Source organism: Giraffa tippelskirchi, chromosome 13, assembly GCF_054371585.1.
Source record: "Giraffa tippelskirchi isolate mGirTip1 chromosome 13, T2T-mGirTip1v1.2.pri, whole genome shotgun sequence".
Classification (NCBI taxonomy): domain Eukaryota; kingdom Metazoa; phylum Chordata; class Mammalia; order Artiodactyla; family Giraffidae; genus Giraffa; species Giraffa tippelskirchi.
The window spans coordinates 33,700,716-33,720,052 of NC_137287.1; the positions used below are offsets into that span (position 1 = coordinate 33,700,716).

At 48.5% G+C, this 19,337-nt stretch overlaps 1 protein-coding gene across 5 annotated transcripts in view; it reads right to left on the minus strand.

Annotated features, from left to right (window-relative positions):
* ABAT (4-aminobutyrate aminotransferase) overlaps nucleotides 1-15,038 on the minus strand; it is an 85,482-nt gene extending 70,444 nt beyond the window's left edge. For all 5 annotated transcript variants that reach the window (XM_081559299.1, XM_081559297.1, XM_081559296.1 and 2 more), the window contains exon 1: nucleotides 14,943-15,038. The gene's annotated coding sequence lies outside the window, so the exon portion shown is untranslated. The remainder of the gene's footprint in view (nucleotides 1-14,942) is intronic.
* Between the last annotated feature and the right edge of the window lie 4,299 nt (nucleotides 15,039-19,337).

A 19,337-nucleotide genomic window follows, 5' to 3' on the forward strand; every position in this document is an offset into this window, starting at 1 on the left:
TCCATGGACAGAGGAGCCTGGTGGGCTGCAGTCCACAGGGTTGCAAAGAGTTGGACATGACTTAGTGACTAAACGACAACTATAAGGAGAGGGTAACCGCAGCACCCAGCACACTGCTGTCCTGAGTAGGTACTCAGAAAACAGAAGTGGGAGCCAGTGTGGGAAGCATGGTTTGCAAATGGAGGGATTAATGGAAATCTGTAGTCTGGTAGTGTAGTCATCTCCACCCCCTACGCATCCCACTGTGGAGGGGAGAAGCCAATCCTTATTCCAAAACGATACCATCTCTCCAGACTCTTAAGTTCCTGCTTCTCTGTCCTCTCGCCAGCAAATTCCTGCAATAAGAACCCACAAGGAACACAACAGATGCCCAGTTTCATGAAAACATCATCAATCTTGTCAGCTCTGTCTGGATTTCCCATCCCCAAACAGTGCATATTCAGTCACTTCAGTCATGTCTGACTCTCTGCAACCCCGTGGACTATAGCCCACCAGGCTCCTCTGTCCATAGGATTCTCCAAGCAAGAGTACTGGAGTGGATTGCCATTTCCTCCTCCAGGGGATCTTCCCGACCCAGGGATTGAACTCAGGTCTCTTACATCTCCTACATTGGCAGGCGGGTTCTTTACCACTGGTGCCACCAGGGAAGCCATCCCAAAACAGGGAGGGATCCATTTAATGAGATTTTAAGTGATGGCATAGATAGAGCTCCCCCCTCCTCCAGTTCTGTAAAAAATCCAGCAGACATATATCTTGACACATTAAAATCTTGTTAATTATTCTAAGCGTGCAGAAAGAAACGAAACCCCATGCTGGGTACGAAATTGAAAAAGCAGTGCCAAGGGCAGAATGAGGGGGTCTTAGGCAGAGATTCGGGGATATTTTAGAATCCAGACTCAAAACAATGTTGGAATTCTGCAGGTGAAATTCCTGAAGAATCTGATCCACCATTTGGAAGAGGGAAAAAAAAAGTACTATTCAAATTTAGAAAATAAAATTTGTAGAGAGATGAAAATGGTCATGGACTTCCTTGGTGGCACAGTGGATAGGAATGCAGGGGACTCGGGTTCAATCCCTGGTCCGGGAGGATCCCACATGCCACAGAGCAGCTAAGCTCATGCACCACAAGTATGAAGTCTGTGATCTAGAGCCTGCGAGCCACAGCTACTGAAGCCCATGAGCCTAGAGATTATGCTCCACAGCAAGATAAGCCACCTCAATGAGAAGACTGCACAACGCAGCTAGAGAGTAGCCCCCACACACCACAACTAGAGAAATCCTGTGCAAAGCAGCAAAGACCCAGCACAACCAAAAATAAAATAAGAAATATATAAAATTTTAAAAAAGAAAGAAAACCGTCATGTTTGCCCCTTGGAAGCTGTGTGATCTTAGGCCAGTGGCTTGAGCGCTCTGGGCTGCTGTTTGCTCATCCATGGGGTGATGAGCAGAGATGATGATGAATGAAGAGGCCTGGCTCAAGTCCATGGCGCAGGGCCTGCATCAGGCACATCCTGCAAATGCCCAGCAGGCAGGACACGCTCGCCGGCTGGGGACAGAAGGGTTCTAGACCTGATGTCGAGCCTGGCAGATGCTATCACCAGCGGAACCTGGGCCGCCTGTGAGGAAAAACTGTCGCTTCCACTGCCAGCAAAACCAAGTTGCTCTGAGCCAGAAACTGTGGGATGAGGCCAGAGGACCCATGTGTTACTACAGAGGTAACAGATCCCCCTGCAAAGAAGCAACCCTAGGACTTCCCTGGTGGCCCAGGGGATAAGAATCCGCCTGCCAATGCAAGGGACGTGGGTTCAATCTCTGGGCTGGCAACTAAGCCCATGCACCATGACTACTGAGCCTTCGCTTTAAAGTTCGTGCTCTGCAACAAGACAAGCCACCGAAATGAAGAGCAGCCTCCACTTGCCACAACTAGACAAAGCCTGCGAACAGCAGCAAAGACCCAGCACGGCCAAAAATAAATAAATTAATTAATTAAAGAGTCCGTGATATTGGCTCAGTGGGATTATTCATATAGAAAGAAAAATTTATCATGATCTTACCTCATTCAATACCTAAAAATCAACCTCAGGCAGATGATAGAGATAAATATGAAAAACTAAATGTGAAAGCTTCTAGAAAATAGAGGGGTAACATGAATGACTTTAAATTTCTGAACTAGCACAACAAAACCACAAAAAAAGATGAGTATGAGCTATGTAAAAATTTAAATCCTAATAACCCAAAGTCACCACTGAAAAGTAAATTCGTGCCACAGAGTAGAAGAAGATCCATAACACATGACTGGCAGAGGGATCTTTATCCAGAAAGATTAAGAAAACTCTTACAAATCTATAAGAAAAAGGAAAATAGACAAATGCAAAGAAAAACAGACAAGCGATCTTAATAGGCACTTCATAAAACAGGAATTCCAGGTAGTCAACATACATAATATAGAAAAGGTGATGAATTCAGTTAGCAGAGAAATGTTTAAAAAAATACACAACCCCTGGAATGGATGAAATATAATAGCAAGTTGAGGTGCTGGAGCTGGAGAGGGTATGTAGGAAGGGGACCCCTCATAAACACAGTTGGCGGAGTCTAAATGGGGCAACCACTTTGTTCTAGAACGTTCACGGCAACACTATAATAGTCTTGCTATGGACTGAATTATGTTTGACGTGGCCAGATTTTGGCCCTTCTTTCCTCTGTGACCTTGGCCAAGAAACTTAAAATTCTCTGATTCTGTTTCCACATCCACAAAGAAGGCCATTTCCACCTGGATTATTGAAAATTTTAAATGAGATACTCCAAATAGAACCCAGTGCCTGGCAGGTGGGAAGCACCCGACCACTCACTCTTATCATCCAATCTGTGTGTGTGTGTGTGCTCAGTCGCTCAGTTGTGTCTGACTCTTTTGCGATCTCATGAACTATAGCCTGCCAGGCTCCTCTGTCCATGGGATTTTCCAGGCAAGAATACTGGAGTGGTTGCCATTTCCTTCTCCAAGGGATCTTCCCAGACCAGGAATTGAACCCGAGTTTCCTACAATGGCAGGCGAATTCTTTACCACTGAGCCACCAGGGAAGCCCTAATAACCACCAATACACTATTTCAAAAGGCAGTACTGTTGCCATTTTACAGATGAGGAAACTGAGACCCAGAAGTCACAACCTCCAGGGAGCTCGGAGGCCAGCAACGTAGCTGCTTTCCAAACATAAGACTTCTTCCTTGACCCCAAAGGAACATCTAAGCAACAGACTCCAACCTAAGCCCATAGCAGGATGTCAAGGGGCTGCACAGGCTTGAATCTGATCAATTTCTGCAAATGATCCAAGTTGTTGGCTGCCACTGGAAGTGCTTTGAACTTTCCCCACTCACCACTAGCTTTATTCAGCATTTTGGACTTTCGAATCTTGCTTTCTCATTTGCCGTGCTAGCCGGTCTTCGAAAACTCTGTTGTGATCACCAAAGGATAAGACAAGATTATTCCCATTGATGGATGAGTAAACTGAGGCCAGAGAGGGCAGCGGCATCCATGTGGCTTAGTATTAGCAGAGGTCTAGGTCTGTAAGCCTGGGTTTCTCTCTAGACTTGGTGTTTTTACTATGAGTGCCGAAGTCAATCATCTATTCTGAGCTTGCATTTCCCACCTCTGAAACCTGATCAGTCTTTCCTCTTTAGGTTGTTATGAGCAATGAGATAAGCAAATACACATGAAACTCTCAGAAGAGCCCTAGCACCCGCTGAATGCTCGGCAGATATGAGCTGCCAGTGTTTATGGGCCATTGCAATAGGATGGACAGAGCCTAAGTTGAAAGTCTGTCCAGGGTCCTCTGAATGTTTCCTCTTGTCCCTGAAGCTTATCATTACCCTGGCAGCCCAGCCCTAGATCCCTCTGGGACCCTGACCCTAGGTCGTAACGTCCATGTTCTTCTGTGGGTGGCTCTTCTTTGAGTCCCGTTTTTAGCCCCTGGGAGGACTGTGCACTTCAGGCGGGGGCAGAACGCCAGCCATGCAAATCCACATGCAGGCAGTAATTTGCACAAATGCTCCTCGGTGTGCTCATTTCCAGCCTGTCCCCAGAACGGTGCTTGGCTTGCAAAGCCAGCAGAGAGCTATTTACAGCTCTGGGCAAGGAGAAGGGAGGCAGGCTGTGATCTCGCACGGGAATGGCCCTGCTGAGGTGGTGGTGGCTTGCTCTTTCCGCTGCTTTAAGAGGCTGTTCAGCCAGTCTTGCCCTGAAGGAGCTTCGAGGTCCTGAAAGCTGTTGCTGAAAGGCCAGGGATCCACTCCCGGGATTGTCTGATTCCCTCAGGGAACCTACACGCAAAGTCAGGGGACCGGTGTCCCTGGGCTCCCACTAATAGCTGCTGAGCCATCAGGGAAGCCTGACCAATAGCTGCCGGTAGACTCTAAACATCTAGATAAAGGGATACAGGAGGGCTGTCAAAGCCATGGACAGCTCTAGCTGCTCTAGGTCAGGGATTGACAAACTGGTTGGGAGGTGGGAGACATCTGGCCCCGCAGTCTGTTTGTGTAAATAAAGTTTTATTAGCACACAAACACATCCATTCATTTACATTTCACAGTACATTTGAGTGGTTGCGACTATAACTGCATGGCCCATAAAGCCTCAAGTATTTACTATCTGTCCCTTTAAAAAAAATATCTGCCGAGCCCTACTCTATGTGAAGCCCCCACCATCTCATCTTCTAACAAACAGGCTCCTCCTACAGTCAGTCCACTCTCCATGAAGCTTCCCGAAGAGTATTTCTCAAGTGGTAATCAAATCAGGTCACCTCCTTACTTAAAACCCTTCCAGGTTCCCCAGGGGTCTCTGGGTCAAGTCTAAACTCAGTATCAAGGGTCAACAGGCTATTTATGATCTGGCCTTCTCGCAGCACCCCTCTTTTTAGCCATCTACCCTGGGGAGCCTCTGCCAAACACCTCCCCCTTCCTCTGAACCTTGGTTTTGTATTAAAAAAAGGCATCTCAATGGAAAAGTATGCATTGTTTATGTACCACACAAACTTCTAAGATATCTGATTCTAGCCTTGTTCATTACATTACCTTCAAGCTATTTTTTTTTCCAACTCTTTCTAAGTTGTAGGAATCTGATGTGTGTGCGTGTGCTCAGTCGCTTAGTCGTGTCCAAGTCTTTGCGACCCTATGGACTGTAGCCTGCCAGCCTCCTCTGTCCATGGGATTTTTCAGGCAAGAATATTGGAATGGGTTGCCATTTCCTCCTCCAGGGGATCTTCCCAACCCAGGGATCAAACCCATGTCTCTTGCATTAGCAGGCGGATTCTTTACCAGTGAGTCACCTGGGAAGCCCAGGAATCTCATAGAGGAGCCAATTCTGTCTTGTCCAGTCATTTTTTTGCCTCCATTTGCAATGCATTTCACCATTCCTTTACTCCATAGACAATTGTGCTTTATTTGACTTTTCCTTTGAACCTCTTCCAACATCTGTTTGGTTCTTTCATCGAATGAGCATTACAGAATCATTAAGTGTTCGTCTTGGTATCTGTAAGGGAGCCATGGTTTTATCACCCCCCACCTTTTATTTTTTCCAGAAGATTTTCTTTTAAGAGTTTTCCATGAAGTCTCTGAGCCCCTGTCCGTGTCCTATCTGTTGAGAATATCTTTCCTGTCTTTTCTGCCCTTTCCTCCAGAAATTTCTTTCCCTGCATGCCCAGGTACACAGACAGAGAACCTCTTCCTTCTCTGAGCTCCTCCCTCTATCTACTCCCACCTGCCTGGTACTCTCTCGGACTGGTTGTTTATGGGCCTGTTCCCTGACAGCTGGGCTTCCCAGGTGGCACTTGTAGGAAGGAACCTGCCTGCTAATGCAGGAGACATAAGAGACTCTGGTTCGATCCCTGGTGGGGAAGATCCCCTGGAGGAGGGCACAGCAACCCACTCCGGTATTCTTGCCTGGAGAATCCCATGGACAGAAGGGCCTGGTGGCCTATGGTCCATGTGGTCTCAAAGAGTCAGACATGACTGAAGCGACTTAGCGCACACAGCACATCCTGACAGCTAGCCTAGAAGATCCTCTGATGTAGAAGCTGGGTGTTTGTCTCTTCTTACCATGCACACACACACACACACCCTACCATTAGTGTATAAGACAAATGGGAGTTGTACAACAAACGGGCACATTCACTTAGGAATGAATGAATGCAGATTGCTAGACTGCTCACCTAGACAGGAGCCACTAAGAGGGAGGCCTTGTTTTCTTTGTTAATACCATACACGGGATGCCATTGTCTGACATCTACAAAGTACTCAACAAACACTAGCTGAATAAATGAAAAAAATACCATTTCAGGACTTTCCTGGTGGTCCAGTGGTTAAGAATCCATCTGCCAATGAGGGGACATGGGTTTGATCCCTGGTCCAGGAAGACTCCACATGCCAGGGGGCAACTAAGCCCATGAGCCACAACTCCTGAGCCTACACGCGCCCTGGAGCCTGTGCTCCGCAACAAGAGAAGCCACCACAATGAGATGCCCGCGCACGGCAACTAGAGAGAGCCCGCACAGCAACGACGACCCAGCACAGCCAGAAATAAATTAATTAATAAAAAATTACCATTTCAGTCCCTGTTCTTGGCCCACTTTTAAATCATCTCCCAGCTCTCCACATGTGAAAAGCACCCCAGTAGCCTCCAAACGCTACCCTCCCGCCCTGCATTTTCATGTGGCACCACCATGGCGTTTCAACTGCTCCCCTCTCGGGAACGGATGGCCATCTCTCTGTTCTGCTTTATGGTCATTGCGTGACCTTGAGCAAGACACTGCCCCTCTGGTTTTCCAATGGGTGAAGCAAGGTCAGTTCAGGCATTCCAAGAGATAAAATACATCAGGCAGAGATACGGATGGCCAGTAACACCCTAATGAAGTTCTGGCTCAGGCACCATTTACAGTGTAACAGATGCTGTCAGGGTAACACAGGGGCTAGCTCTGAGTTGTGAGGTTACAGAGATGGTCAAGGACAAGCTTCCCAAACTAACTTGAAGGTGCACACGAACCCCCTCATCCCACCAGGATAGTGTTAAACTGCAGGCTGCATTTTGTAGGAGGCTGGGTGGGGCCCAAGCGCCCGCATTTCCTCCCAGCTCCCCAGAGATGTCATGCCACTGAGCACTGGACCACACTTCGAGGAGCAAGATGGCAGGACACAGTGGGTCCCAGCTTTGACGGAACTCTCCATGCAGTGGCTGAAGGACAGATAGTATGTGGCTTATGTGTTGTGAGCTCAGTTGCTTTAGTCATGTTGACTCTTTGTGACTCCACAGACTGTATAGCCTGCCAGGCTCCTTTATCCATGGGATTTTCCCAGCAAGATTACTGGCACGGGTTGTCATTCTCTCCTGCAGGGAATCTTCCTGACCCAGGGATTGAGCTCGCGTCTCCTGTATCTCCTACACTGCAGGCAGATTCTTTACCACTGAGCCACCGGGGAAGCCCTGGTTGCTGATCATTCAAAGTAATAAATGTTGGTGGGAGAGGCTGACAGTTAAGACTATGAGACTTTGTGGATGGACAGGTTGGCAAGCAGGGGTAGTCGGGTGCAAAGTTCCCGAGGGACGTGCAAACTAGGTTGGGAGCATTCTGCCAGGCCGGTGACTCAACAGAATGATAATTCTGGTGGTGGGACCTGTCGACCTCTGTTTTAACACATCCTCCAGGGGATTCTAATGTGCAAGTGTGAGAACCATTGTGCTAGGCAGAAAGGGGTAGAATATTCCAGTTGGAAGAACAGTGTTTTGTTTCACATAGTCGAGTTTCAGGCACACGTCCAGACCCTGTAAATTGCATTCATTATTTCATCTATCTATCCATCCACCCACCCATCCAACATCCAACAGATAAGTTGTGAATGCCCACCAGGCATCTTGTTAGGCACAAGAAATATGACTTGCTAGGCACATGAAGTTGTAGACAGACATGCCTGTCTAAGCCTCTAAACCAGTGATTCTCAGCCAGGGGATATCTAGCAATGTCTGGGACATTATTGCTTGTCACAACTTGGAGGTAAGTGTGCTACTTGGCAATGAGTGGGATAAAACCCAGAAATGCTGCTGAACATCCTATAGTACACAGGTCACCCCACCCCTGCCTGCCTCCATCCCCACCCCACCCCAGCCGTGGCAATAGTGTCAAAAAACTTTGTTCTGGGAATTCCCTGGTGGTCCAGTGGTTAGGACTTGGTGTTTTCAATGCTGGAGCCTAAGTTCAATTCCTGCTTGGGGAACTAAGACTCTGCAAGTTGCAAAGTGTGACAAAAAAAAAACAAAAAAAAAGAAAGAAAAAGAAGCTTTGCTCTGAACTGGGAACCCCTTGAGAGCAGGAACTGTACTGTAGTCACTTTGACATCCCAAAGTCATGAGACAGGGCCTGACCCCCAGGAGCTAAGCAAACATTTTAAATGCAAGAGTAAATAGCAAGACAAAGATATAGTTAGGTATATAAAGAATTCTTACAACAACAACAAAAAGACAAACATCTCAATTCAAAAATGGGCAAAGGAATTGAATGGACCTTTTCCCAAAGAAGACATATAAAAGGCCAACTAGCACATGAGAAGATGCTCAACATCACTAGTCATTAGGGAAACATAAATCCAAACCACAGTGAGAAAAAGTAAGAAAAAAAGATTAACCCCCCCCCCCCCAACAATCAGGTACTGCTTCGTATCCACTAGAATAAGGTAATACATTGTAATAATAGTAACCGGAAAATAACAAGTGTTGACAAAAATGTGGAAAACATTGGAACCCTCACACATTGCTGGTGGGATTGTAAAATGGTGGAGTCTGGCACGGCGGTTCCTCAAAAGGTTAAGCAAAGAGCTACCATGTGACCCAGCAGTTCCACTCCGCAAAGAACGGAAAGCAGATCTTCAAGCTGAAATTTGTACATACACGTCCACGGCTGCATCATTCATAGTCGTCAAAAGTCGGAAGCCCAAATGTCCCTCAACTGACAGACGGATAAACAAACTGGGGTATAAGCCATGCGATAGAATATTATTTTGCCATGAAAAGAAATGAAGTAGTGATACATGCTACCGCAGAGAAGCCAGACCAGTACGCCACATATTGGATGATGCCATTTATACGAAATATTCAGACCAGGCAAATCTATCGAATCAGAAAGCAGATGAATGGTTCGCAGGGGTTGGGGGAAGGGAGGGTGATGGCTTCATGGGGACAAGGTTTCCTTTTAGTGTGATAAAAGAGTTCTGGAACTAGAGAGAGGTGACTGTTGCACGACACTGTGAAAGTACTTAATGTCACTAAATTGCACCTTTCAAAATTATTAAGGGATTTACTCGGCAGTCCAGTGGTTAAGATTCTCCACTCCTAATGCAGGGGACATGTGTTTGATCCCTGGTTAGGGAACTAAGATCCCATACGCATTTTTTTAATCACCTGGGGCTTCCAGGTGGTGTGGTGATAAAGAATTAGCCTGCCAATGGGGGAGATGCAAGAGGCGCTGCTTTAAACCCTGGGTCGGGAAGGCCCCCTGAAGAAGGAAATGGCAACCCACTCCAGTATTCTTGCTTGGAGAATCCAATGGACTGAGGAGTCTGGCGGGCTACAGTCCATAGGGTTGGCAAAGAGTCGGACATGACTGAGCATGCAAGCACTCTCTTGCACACATTGCGCAGTAAATGCTCATCCAGTCTCTATTGTGTGCCAGGAATGGTGTTTTGCATTCAGGATGGAAGTGAAAGAGACTCAAATGTATGTCTACTCCCCAGGGATACAGAAGGGGAGACAACCCAGCCAACAGTCACAGACCCAAGGAAGCCTCGGATGTTTAAGCGCTCAGTTCTGAGGATAAACGGATCCTCGCTGGGGGGAGACTGGAGGTGGGAAAGGTCAGGGAGACAGGTTTTGAAGGAGGTGGGCAATTTGCCCTTGGGAAGTCGATCCCAAGACAGAGAGAATGTGTGATTAGAGGCTGTATCAGGCGATGCCATTCCTGGGATGGGTAAGACAGTTTAATGCCTGGTGCCTCTAGGAAAGCAAGGCTAGTCAGACATGGTGGAGACAAAGGAGGACGCACAGCTCTGAACCACCTCCTGGACCTTCTGCGGGGATGCAGTGGGGGGGGGGTGATTCAGCCAGCCCGGCGTTCTGGAAGCCCTCAGGCTCCCCAGCTGTCGCCCACAATGCTTTTGTCCCTGGCTTCCTGGCAAGGAGGGCAGGCAAGGAGAGAGAGATGGGGAGAGCGGGGCTCACACGACTGAAGAGGGACTAGGTACCAGGGGCTTGAACAAGGGTTTCAGCCCCTCCTCACAGTAACCCAGAGCTGCATTCTACCACTGCACCTCCATCTACCTTCCCTCCCCCTTCTCCCTTTCTTTCTTTTTCTTTCTTTCTCTTTCTTTATTCCTTCTTTCCTTTCTTTCAACTACCATTGCCTTTTAAAAGATGGGAAAATGTGACACTAACAAACAAAATGGCCATGGCCTAGGCCGTCATGCTGTGAGGAAAAACAGTGAAGTGAAAGTGTTAGTTGCTCAGTTGTGTCTGACTCTTTATGACCCCATAGACCATAGCCCACCAGGCTCTTCTGACCATGGGATTCTCCAGGCAAGAGTACTGGAGTGGGTAACCATTCCCTTCTCCGGGGTATCTTCTCCACCCAGGGATTGAACCCAGCTCTCTCGCATTGCAGGTGGATTCTTTACCATCCGAACCACCAGGGAAGCCCCCCTCATGCTGGTGGAAGCCCAGTTCAGCTCTGGTCAGTGTGACCTCAGGCTCCACCAGGATGCTGGTAACAAGAATCCCCTGTGGGCAGGGCGGAGGCTCAGCCTGTGGACATGAGGCCTCAGATTTCTGTCTCCTGGCCCCAGAACTCTTTGGAAGGTCAAAGGCCTGAGTTTCGGTCACTGGCAGCTTCTGGCATGACCACTTCCCAGGAAAGAGGGACTGGGTGTGCAGGAATGTCCAGTCCTCAGACCCTGCCTGCTTCTCTTTCCTGGGGGCCAGGCAGCTGAAAGAGCCCCAGCCTGGTGTGTAGAACTCGGGACACAGTCCCCTTGCCATTTTTGTGGCTGAGGAACTCTGAGCAAGTCTCAGCCTCCGGGGTCTGTGCTTGGCTCACCTTTAACGCACGGTAAGCTGGCTGAAGGATCCCTTTCCTCTTCCTCCCCCATGGATAGATAGACACACACACACACACATACACACACACACACACACACACACACACACACAAAGAGGCCCCTTTCATGTTTCTCGCTTCCCTATATGTATGTACACATACTTACTAAAATACCGATATATCGATCCTGTGACTTTATCGTTTTCACTAAATGATGTCTTAGAGATTTCTCCAGGTCAGGAACATAGTTCCACCCCATTCTCCTAAAAAGACGGCTCATTTTCCCACATGATGGAACCCCTTCCCATCTTGGATTGCCAAGCCCTTTGGTGAACATTCCTGCATTGGCCTAGCATTTCTACAGGAGATTCTTTCTTAGCTGTGGGGTGGCTAGGCCCCAGGGCATGCAGTTAAAATTCTGAGACTGCCAAAGGATCTGAGAAGGCTCCAGAACTAGGTTATTTCTAAAACTGTCTTTGACTTCCAGCAGGGACAGTTGCTTTGACTTCTAGCAGGGATGGGGGTAATGCTGTTAGCAGAGTCCTTTAACCTCCGTGGGCCTCAGTTGGCTCACCTGTAAAATGGGAAACCTACAGTAACACACGTGGAGGTGCTCTGGATTTTCCTGTTGAAATGTGAGGGGTTAATATTGCTCTCAACATCGGGAGGCTCAGCAGTTGACACATGACCTCTGTGATGCACAAAGCGGAACAAGGAGCCTGAGTAAGAAGGGTGCTCTCCTAACGTCAATCATCCACCATGAGTGGAGAATCTGCATTAGACCAGCAGTTCTCATTGTGGGGAGGGGGATTTTGCCCCTCAGAGGACATGCTTGGAGACGATTTTAGCTGTCGTCACTAGAAGCGGTTGTGACTGCCTTTAATGGGTAGAGGGTAAGGATGCCTCTTCACACCCTACGATACACCGAACAGCCCCCTCCCCTGCCCCTTGCAACACAGAATGATCCGGCCAGCCCCAAATGGCAACACTGTTGATGATTAAATAAAAAGAAAACCCTGCTCTAGACCTGTCTCTTATCTGATGTCTAGCCCCTCCCCCCACCAACAAGCCCAATTCAAAGATGAGGAAACTGAGGCTCAGAGAGGCAGATGACCTGCCCAAGGTTGCCCAGCCAGCAGTAACGGAAGTAGATCCCTGGCTCCATCTGACTTTAGGGTCTGGGGTGCATTCCATATCCCGTATCATCTCTCTGGGAAGACACCATCCTAGCCTCCAAGCAAGAGCTGACTGTTCACTGCCTGACAGATGATCTACATTGTGAGTCATAAGTCTTACCTAAAAGCATAAGCTCCCTACCCAGGTTTAGAAGTTTTATGACTTGTCATAATCACTGCTTCCCCTCACTTGCCATACGCTATGTACTTTACCAAGACCAACTCATTTTACCCTAATAAGGACATCGAGGGAATTACTTGCAGAGAGTTTAATAATTCCACCAAGACACATACTAAGTAGCAAATCTGGGCTCTAACCCTGAATAGAGGGGCCAGAGATGGATCCCTCAACCCTCATTGCACTACGCATCTCCCTCATGCTGTTAACTTTCACCTTGGCACCTTGAACTTGGATCCCTGGTCCAACTTGGAGCACTGCCAAGCCCTCAGCTGGAGGCAGGGGGGAGTCCCCACCTCAAGACCCTCCCATCTGTAGGGACCCGGTTGCTTCTGCTGTGTAGGGGTTCAATGTCTCAGGGAAAGAAGCAGGCTCTGAACTAGGGTGGGAGATGGCAGCAGAGAACTTGGGGTCACAGTGAAAAGGCAGGGATGGAGAGGGAGGGGGCCCTGGAGGGAGGGACTGCTACTTCCATTGCGGGGGTGGGGGTGGGGGGCTGTTGTCCAAAGAGCCTGGAGCAAGCCTCGCCTGCAACAGATACTCCGGCAGCAGCATCGGCTCCAGACTAATACGACTGATTTCACTTGCCATCCTGAGTCCATTTGGATTCTGGCAAGCCTAGATTTGGCAGTTGGCTCAATAAAAAGATGCCACAGGCTGAGCAGGGAAGTGCAGGGGCCCGGGAATGGATTCTATACAGTGGCCTGTTGGGGGACGGCACCGAGTTCCAGCTGTGTCCCCTCCTAGCTGCGTGACATTGGCAGAGCCTCTGCACCACCTCTGACAAGTGGGGAGCCTGGTGCCCCACCACCTTGGTTCTAAATGTGAGGACGGGAGGTAGTATTCCGGACCCTGCCGGCCCACGAGTCCCAGAGAGGCTGTGACCAGCTTCGCCATCCACTGGCTGGGTGACCTTGAGCAAGTCTCTTTCTGTCTTGGTGCCTCTGCTTGCTCAACTGTCAAATGAAGGAGCAAGATCTTTGTTCTCGAGTCCCTGGGAGGTCTAAGGTCTCCAGATCGCACCATTTCTCTCTTTTCAAGGCTGACCTCTTTGGGCGTCTGGGACACACACTTCTTTCTCCTCCTCTCAGCTGCAGCTCCAAAGCAAAGCTCCTTGCTTTTTCTCCTCTGCCACCACCCCCTACTCTGACCTGTTGGATCAAAGTGGTTCCCTGCCCCCATCAGGTCACCACCAACCTGACCCTTAGTTCAGCTTCATCAAATCCAGTCTGATGGATGGTTCCTGCAGAATCTCTCTTGGCTAAGGGACTAGGGAATTCCACTGGGCAATGCCCACAGGAGCTAGGAAGGGGGAGCCCCAGGAGGCAAATGGGGGCCCTTCTCTCTGCATGGACACCCTCTTCTCCAGGAGAGGTGTTGGTCTGTCTCAGGGGAGGATATTTGGAACACAGTCCTTTGTGTATGTGTGTGTGTGTATGTGGAGGGGGGGTCCTCACTGGTCCTGCTGTCTCAGAGGCCATCTCTGCTGGCAGTTTGGAGGCTCTGGGAATGATCTCTAGGCTGAGGAGCCAAGCTCCAAGGGTTTCAGTCTTTTAAACCTTCTTACTAAAACTCAACCTCTGCTCTCATCTCTGGCGATCGTGGGAGAGGAAAGGAGAGATGGGATTAGGTGGAGTAGAGAGGTGGGAGGGATGGGACAGGGTAGGGGGGCAGTTAATGGGATGAGATTTGTGCGAAAGGGTTACATAGGGGTGGGTTGAGGTGTGTGGCTTGGTCCAGACGGGTGACCGGACCCTTGCCCTGTTTCTGAATGTGAAAATCCCTCCTCTTACATCTTGAAAAAGAGGAGTAATCTCCCAAATGCCTTAATTGTGAGGTGTTGGAGGCAAGCAACCTTCTCTCTCTGATGGATGAAGGGGGGTTGGTGGGGGAGATAGGGTATTGAGTCCAGTTTCTGAGTTGGGGGGGGGTACAGGGAGGTTTGTATTGGACTTGAGGGTTACATGCAGAGTCTCTGACCACCGATATCCTTCTCTTAGGGAGGAGCTTATTTTCCCTCCTGGAGGAAGCACCCCGTTATCTCCGAGCTGAGAAGGGAGGGTGGGGAGATGAATCCAAACTTAGTTTTTTAGGGACGGGGGAGAGGCATGCGTCTCCAAAGAAATGATGGGCTCTAGAAAGCCGGGGAGGCTGGAACCCACTTTGGGGGCGGAGGGAAGCACGTTCCATTCCAAGGGGGAATGTGGGGAGAGCAATCTTATTTCTAGAGCCGGGGGGCCAGGAAGGAAGGGCCCATTTCTGAAGCGAAAAGGAAACTATTTCGCTCTCTGGACGGTGGGAGGCTCTCTCTTTTCGGGTGAGGGGGACCCGCTTCTCGGAAAGATGAGGGCTCGGTCTCTCAAGAGAAGATGCCCCGTTTTTGCTCCCTGGGGGGCAGGGCCGAAGGATTCCATCTCAGCTCGCGCGCAAGGGCTCGCCTCACGCGACCCAGCGCCAGGTCCTTACCTCCAGGCCTCTGCTCCAACGTGCGGACTCCGATCCGCCGGGCTCCGACTTGAGCGATCCGCGCCCTGCGCTCCGGCGGCGCCCGGTCTCTGCCCCGCTTCCCCCAGCGACTCGCCGGGCTCCTGGGCTCCGCCGAGCCGCGCTGGCCAATCAGCGCTGCGGGTCCCGGCCCTCGCGCGCGCCGCCGCCAATGAGAGCGCCCGCCACGGGCCACCGCCCCCGGGAGGGCGGGGGAAGGCGGGCCGGGGGCAGAGTCCGGCCTCCCGGGGGCGGAGGAGCCGGGGGCCCGGAGGAGGAGGAGCCGGGGGCCCGGAGGAGGGACAGCGAGGGCCGGGATGGACGAGCAGGGTTGTGACAACGGCGGCGAGGAGCCCGTCTCTGAAAAGGGGGGGCGGGCGGGGGGGGGGAGGCTCTATAGGCTGGTTTAACCTAGACCTTAATTGCCCCCTGCCCCTTTTCTGGATACTGGGGGCTGCGGACGTGTGTAGCTGCCCGCTCTGCACCATGAGCCTTGGATCTCGGGCTCTGGGAAACCTAGATTCAGAGTTAGACAAGGTTCCGTAAGAAAGGGAGGGCGAAAGAGCATAGAGTTCCCCTCCACCCACTCCCCCGCCCCCGCCCCCGCACACCCTCCCTCCGTGCGAGTGCTCAGGGCCTTCGCTCTCAGCTCTCTGAGCTGCCATTCATTTAACATCTCCCAGCTAGTGCATCCTTGGGTCAGTGCAAAGACCACTGGACTAGGAGTCCATGGTTCCTGCTGCACGTTCTCGGGCAGGTCACTCTGCCTCTCTGATCCTCAACAGTAAGTGGAGACAGCAGTGATTAACACCTCCTTCATGAGCACAAGTGACACAAGTGAGAGGGTAGATGTGATGAAGCTGTCTTTATAAAAATTAAAAGTGCTGTATGAAGACTAGCTAATACTAAAGTGTGAATGACTGCTAGCCCAGTAGCTTTCTAAAGGTATTTGGAAAGAGGATGCATTCGTTCAATGGTAAAATCAAACACACAGGAAACTACCCATCAGAACAAGAGCTCACCAAGTGCTCATGATGAATAGCTGTTCCAGAATTTAACATGCCAGGAAAGAACACAGTTTGGGTTTCCCCACTCAGCCTGATCAGGTAACTATTTCCTTTGTTTGCATCTTGCAAAACCCTGAGGTCCTTCCTTCCTGCCTTCCATGAATCCAGGATGCCCTACCTTTGATTAGGTGAGCAGGACTATAGGCCTGGGAATTAAGATAAATATAAAGCAAAAAAAAAAAAAAAAAAGGGGTTTCCCAGGTGGCTCAGTGGGTAAAGAATTCACCTGTCATGTAGGAGACATAAGAGACTCAGGTTTGATCCTTGGGTTGGGAAGATCCTTTGGAGGAGGGCATGGCAACCCACTCCAGTATTCTTGCCTGGATAATCCCATGGACAAAAGAGTCTGGCAGGCTACAGTCCATGCGGTGACAGAGTCAGACACGACTGAAGCAACTGAGCACTCCAAAGCGAATGAATACATTTAAAAACTGAACAAACCACCTGCCCTCTAGTGTGGTCTGTGACTACAGGGACCAAAAGAAACAATAAATAAGAATAGTACAAAGGAGGGCTTCCCCGGTGGTCCAGTGGTTAAGAATCTGCCTGCCAGTGCAGGGGACATGGGTTTAATCCCTGCTCTGGGAAAATCCCACATGCTGAGAGGCAACTAATAGCGTGGGCGACAGCTACCGAAGCCTGCAAGCTCTAGGGCCTGTGCTCCAGAATTAGAGAAGCCACTGCAATGAGAAGCCGGTGCACCTCTACTAGAGAGTAGCCCCAGCTCACTGCAGCTAGAGAAAACCTGAGTGCAGCAGCGAAGACCCAGTGCAGCCAAAAAGAAGAATGATACAAAGGAATGGATAGAAAATACCACTGAACCTCGGTTCTGCTAAAACTGAGAGCTTTGCCAGTCTCTTTGGTATGTTAATGCTGTCACCTTGCAGAACTTTATGAGGCCTGGGTTATAAATTTTTCCTTAAAACCCAAGCCATGCAGATAATCCTTTTTGCTGTCCAAAGAAATAAAATGGTCAGTAAATATGGAAGGAAGGCAGGTTTGCCAAAGAAAGACAAGTTAAAGAGATGGAAATTTTCATCTACCAAAATGGCCTCATTTTTATTATTATAATTAGCATTATTTGTGGAGGTCTCAAGGGAGTGGACAATTTCATAAATTGCTGTAGGAAATATCAATGTTCAAAGCCTTTTGGGGAAGAAACTGAGTATTCCTATTCAAAAAATCTGAAAAATAAGCTTAACCTTTGACCTAGCAGTTAAACCTCTATGAATTTATCCTAAAACAATGAAAGGTGCTAAAGTTTAGTGATAAAGTGGTTTACTGTCATTTGTTTCTTGTAGCAAAAAACTAGAAGCAACTTATAAGTACTTATAAGTTGAGTACAACAGGGACTCAGAAAGGACATCTGTTGCATGAAATTAGATGCCTCCAATAAAGCACAGATGTTGAATATTGAATGGTATGGAGTTAAATAAAACAGAGGTATTGAATATTGAATGGTTTACTCAAAATACTAAGTGAGTAAAAGATATTTGCCAAAAAAGTTTATTTGGTGTTCTATTTTTGGTAAATCTAGATAAACAGATATTGATAAATCAATGTTGTCTAATAGAACTTTCTATGATGGTGGAAATGTGCTGTTCAATATGGTAGCCACCAGCCATAGGTAAGTATGGAACACTTGACACGTCGTTAGTTGATCGTGAAATGGAATTTTAAAATATTATCTAACTTTTGTTTTAATTTAAATAGTCACACGTTGGTGGTGGTGGTGATTTAGTCCTTAAATCGTGTCCAAGTCTCACGACCCCATGGACGTAGCCCACCAGGCTCCTCTGTCCATGGGATTTCCCAGGCAAGAATACTGAAGTGGGTTGCCATTTCCTCCTCCAGGGGATCTGCCCCACCCAGGGATCGAATCCATGTCTCCCTCGTTGCAGGTGGATTCTTTTACCACTGAGCCAGCAGGGAAGCCCCTGTCTATCACACTGGAGAGCACCAATATAGATGATAAATAGATTAATAGACTGAAAAAAATAAATGCCCACTAGTAGAAGTAATCTCTGCATGTTAAAATTGTGGATGACTATAATTTTATTTTATCTGCATGTTACTAATTTCTAATTATATATATATATGTATATATATATATATATATATATATATATATATATATACACACATTGCTTTTGTACTAAGAACAAATAGTTAACATGAAGAACAAAAACCAAAAGTGTAAGTCAAATGCAACCCACCATCAGTTTACATGACCTGCAAGCTGGGCTATAAAATGGGGTTTACACTGTAAATGGTAAAAGAAAATCAAAAGAAGAATATTTTGTATTGCAAGAAAATTGCATAAAATTCACATTTCATTGTGCATGAAGTTCTACTGGAACATAGCCGCACCCATCCACTTCTGGATGTCTGTGGCTGTCTTTGTGCTACCACGGCAGAGCCAAGGAGCAGTTGCGACAGAGACCATACAGCCCGCAAAGCCAAAAATATCTACCATCTGGCGTTTTCAGGAAAAGTTTGCCAAGCCTTGGTCTAAGGCAATCAGGGGAGACAAAGTGGGTGGCGTCGTCTTCATTCATCTGTTCATTCATTCATTCCTCTACGTATGGAGCATCACTGCAGGTTAGGGCCTGGCACGGGACATTCAGGAGGCACTGCATTGTTTCTGCTTCGGGGAGCCTGTGAGGATTTTTAGAGCCAGGTGCTTCGCAAGCTGGTTCTCAAATAGCTTCATTGTGACACTTGAGAAGAAAACTGTTGCAGGTGGAGAAAGCCCTGCTCACCTTAGCTTTGCTTGCATTTCCCACAGCCCCATGGTTTTCCTGTGGGGCCGCTTGGGGCTCCGGGTGTCTTCCAGAGGCTGACTGAGACCCAGGATTTGTTGTTCAGTCACCAAGTCATGTCCGACTCTTTGCGACCCCGTGGACTGCAGCACAACAGGCTTCCCTGTCCATCACCAACTCCCAGAGTTTGCTCAAATTCATGTCAATTGAATCGGTGATGCCATCCAACCATCTCATCCTCTGTCACCCCCTTTGCCTGCCTTTAATCTTTCCCAGCATCTTTTCCAATGAGTCAGCTCTTCCCTTCAGGTGGCCAAAGTATTGGAGCTTCAGCTTTAGCATCAGTCCTTCCAGTGAATATTCAGGGTTGATTTCCTTTAGGATTGACCAGTTTGATCTCCTTGCAAGGGACTCTCAAGAGTCTTTTCCAACACCACAGTTTCAAAGCATCAATTCTTTGGTGCTCAGACTTCTTTATAGTCCAACTCTCACATCTGTACATGGCTACTGGAAAAACCATAGCTTTTACTAGATGGACATTTGTCAAC